Raw genomic sequence first — 4,626 nt, 5'->3', positions numbered from 1 at the left:
ATAAAATGCTCCAAGTTGCATAAAATGCAACCACCATAAGCCAGACCTAATATCTCAGATTTCCAATCGTAAAATAGGATCAACCGCAAAGGGTTAACATTTCTGTCCCACGTGGCCATACCATGCGCCGTGTACGACACGGCAGTCGCATGGACAGTTCCCCGGACAGGCCATTCGCAGTCCGTCCCAATTAAATCATTCTGTCGCTCTCGGTTTTACTCGGTCGCGTGAAAATGACGTGCGAACGCAACGAGAGTCACGTCAGGAACTCTTAGATAAAGTGCATCGCGTGCAGGGCTGCCTACACGCGTGGAACGCGATGCGGCGTGGTCTTATTGTCAGCGGGGCTGGTTCGCCCGTTCGCGGATGTATCATCCTCCGGTAGAGAGTATAGGGTAGAGAGAGAGAAAGAGAGAGAGAGAGAGTGCAGCGAAAGAGTTGCGAGTACGTACGCGGGTCGAAAGGAAAGGGAAGGAAAAGGAGATCGCGTTCACGCCCGGCGGAGGCGATCATGCCGGGCGCCATGATCGCGCGGGCAGCCCGTGGTCACGGGTTATAACGCGGCCGAGATCGGTATCTCGCCCGCGATCGACTCGCTGATTTATAAGACGCCAGCGGAGAGAGAGATCGGTATCTGCCGCTCGTTCCCGCGTGTCCCGATGCGTCCAATTTATGTAGCACGCGACATCCTCGGGCCGGCCGGAGTCGAAAACAATCGGCCTCTCTCGGCCGCGCGCGCGCGCGCGCGCTCGCTCGCGCATCGCTTACCGTTTAACATCGAATACAAGGACCGCGATTTTGTGATCCGCCCCCGCGCCATCCCTATGCTGCCCCTGCTCTTCTCTTCGCGCCCAACTTTCGCTAATAGGGAGCACTCGGTGCCATTGTATTAGGTTGATGCATATGAAATGTCAAATGTTTAAGTAAATATATGAAACTGTACATCTGTTTTCAAAAGTTGTTGATTTAATCAAAATATGCCCCGTTTGCTTCACTATACCTTTTTCAACGAGATTTCAATACAGAAATGACTGTTTTAAACAAATTCTGATCTTTAGGATTAATAAACTCTGATATGGAAAATTTCAGACTGTCTTCATTTATATACTAAGAACTGTCCTAAATGTTTAAAACAGTGAAAGTCGGTTAGCGAAAGATCTATATTTTATAAAATTTTATATTTTACTTCATTTAATTTCGTAATTGTTTTGTGCGACGTGTGCGTAGTTTTTTATGGGCTAAACAGTATGTAAATGGAGACAGTCTGATAAATTCCATACTATAGTTTATTGATCCGAAAAATCAGAATTTCTTGAAGACAGATATCTATGAATTAAATTCGCGTTGGGAAAAGTGTATTGAAATAAATGGGGAACATTTTGATTAAATCAATAGCTTTTGAAAGATGTACAGTTTTATATGCTCACTTAAAAATCCGATATTTCATGTGCACCAACCTAATAAAAGCGAAAAGTGCCTTTCAACCCTTTATCGTCGTATTAAGTTTATATATGTATAGGCGAATTAACTTTCGCAAATATGATATGTAAAATTGAGAAGGTAAAAATTTATTAATTCCATTTTAACGTTTGGATGTGTGGAACACAATACGTTTTAATTTTATATAAAAATAGAGGAAGTGAATAAATAACTCCGGTGGCTGGAAGTGGACGCACGATTGCAAAGGGTTTAAACGCGACAGTTACTTTCAAACTGGGCTATGAGATTTTAAAGACGCTGGTTCACTGTGCAATACTTTTTGTAAAATACTTGGTTTTAACCCTTTCCACTGAGGCGCCAGTGAAAATTGTTATATTATTTCGAAAATAATTTTGACATTATTAAAAAGCCTTCTATTTAATTATTGGTAAATGATAAAAAATAATAAAATTCTGAAACCTATTGCCGCAAATTTATATCATTAAAACAACGATAAAAATGATAAAATTTGTTTTGAAATATCAATGTTGCAATTATGTATTACTTGATAAAGATTTCAATAATTTCTATACTTGCTATACTTATTTTAATAGACTTCTAAACCGACGTAAATTCACGTCAGCGGTCACGAATGTAATAAACAATAAACAAAACTAACATACGCTTTCATACTGAAAAATCGAAAAGTCAACCAATGTTAGAAATTAAATAAGACAATTTTTATTGTGCATGAAGACTCGCAATTTCAATAACAAACTTTCTCCTATCGTTCATACAATATTGCAAGTGGATATGAAATATTAAATATTTCTGTTCCGCATCGGCACACGAAATTCCTCGAACGCATCGGAAAAGAACTCTTCAATTTGAAGAATTTATTAAAAACGATATTCGAAATTTTTATAACGCGAATCTCTTAACGATTGACATTTTCGACTTTCACGCGTAATTTATCGCAATAAAACGTAGACTTTCACCGGTATGAATTTTGCTGCAATTTTCATGCACCATAATCTGTGTCAAAATCCGTCGTCGTATTCTATGCAATTTATTTGCATTGGAACTGCTGCCGCTCACTGAAATATCTGCGAATATTCCGTTTCTACGGTATATATGTGTATGCCTCATCCCAAAAGCGTATCTATTTTTTCAATACTAAACGTTGGCCATCGTTGGTCGGATGACTCATTTACAATCCGTTATTTTTAGATTATTGAAACGGAGAAGATGATTTTATGGAAAATAGTTAACTAAATCTGTTTTTATTCTAGCAGATGTTATGGTAAAAGTTAGTAAAAATTTAAATAAATAATAAAGTGGTCTAGGTCTACTTTTTAAAAATATCGAGTTAGCTTTTCTGATTTATAGAATTTTATATTTATATTTTATATAATAAAGTATACATACGTGAAATTGAGTCTTGTGGCAATTTCGACAATTGTCTGTTAACAATTGCCTTTAATAATTGCCTTTTGAATAATTGCTTCTTAACAAATGCCTTCACCAATTGCTAATTTTAATAATTTCCAATTTTAACAAGAGCCTTTCAACAATTTTTTAAATCTGAACTTAAATAAACAAACGTATAAAAATTCTCTTAGAAAGTGGTATAATAATTTCAATAATGCCTCGTAGTCATAACTCGAATGCAAAGCGTTAAAGCGCAAAATACTTTATTACCATATGAATTTTAAAATAAGTGCACTTTGGCTAGTTAGAAATAAACGACCTGCACTTTCTTGTGCGGGCATCGAAGTCACCACAATGGCGCCGCGGACATGGGTCCGCTTCCATTGTTCCCAGAACGCCACGATGACGACCATAAAGTTAGTAGCTTTCTGTATGATCGCAGCTGAAAAGAATTTCTTTCGAAGGGCAATAAAGCGATAGACAGTGACACAGTTCCCAGAGACCCACGATGGAGATAATCCCCGTCCGTCCTTGCCAATAAAATGCTATTTTGCCTGCGCGCAGGTACATGGTCGCCGCGCAACGGGGTATTTCTTCGACACCGCTGGCTACAATTATTTTACCCGCTTCGCGTGTCTAGAATGTACAGTTAATAACAAAAGTATTCGTCTCTTAGTTTAACTTCGACTTCTATGCTATGTTAAATAAATTATTATTTATTATCGAAGCATGATAGCCGCAGATTGCATTTCCCCTAAGGAAAAAGTTATTTTAAATATCCTCAAGAATTCCACATGTTCCGAAAGTGGCATAATTTCGGGTCACTCTGTATAGTATTTTAACTAGGTAAAAATAACTAGGTAAATAAATAAAATATATATAAATTGTTTATTTAGATCATTTTAATAACCTAAAAATAGTCTTGTAATCTTGACATAACTACGTTATTAAATTTTTCTCACATCTATGCAATTTTACATTTAAACCACATCTTTTTCTCACAAATACATAAAATCTAGTTAAAAGCAGATAAAAGAAACAAAATTGTTAATAAAATACTCAAAATATTACTTTCATTACTTCATCGCCTCGAAACGGCCTATTTATTTATTTAAGCTATTTTAACATATCCATGATAATTTCAAACATTGTAATTACTATTATCATCTACATCATGTAAAAGCTATTGTCGTTCGTATACTCCAATATCTCAGACGACCGAAATATTTCATTTCAAATATCTCAAATATTTTAAGCTTTGAAATATCGTATTTTGACGAGATTTTCGGACCCGATGCGGCACCGCGCGCCTGTCGCGGAGGGGATCCGCCTTGCGCGGCTTTGATTTATCGGGCAGCAGGTCGTTTTTCCGAGAGCCGGCGCGTCGCGACGGTCGATTGTAAGCGCCGCGAGGACAGTTAGCCGAGCACATCGGTCAAAAGGTTGATGAATTTATGCCGAGTGTTTATGTCAGGGGACGGCAGCGCGTACATCTATTTAGTGTCGGAAGACGGTAACCGGGAAATTTATCGTTTCGTCGGCGTGTACGCGCGCCGCGGTCGGCCTCTCAATGGGCGGAGGGAAAGAGAGGTGGCCTTTCCATAAATTCATTCCAGCTGTAAATCCTGAACCAGCCGAATGAGCGCCGCTTGCCATATTAGGACGCGACTCGCCTTGATTACGAAGGGTAAACCTCGATCTATTAGGGTGTCCCATCAGTTTTTTCCGCGACGCGGTATGTACGACCTCGAGAGTATGCTCGATGAAAATCCGCGA

The sequence above is a fragment of the Augochlora pura genome, chromosome 1, assembly GCF_028453695.1.
Source record: "Augochlora pura isolate Apur16 chromosome 1, APUR_v2.2.1, whole genome shotgun sequence".
NCBI lineage: Eukaryota > Metazoa > Arthropoda > Insecta > Hymenoptera > Halictidae > Augochlora > Augochlora pura.
Note: the sequence above shows the minus strand (reverse complement) of the source record.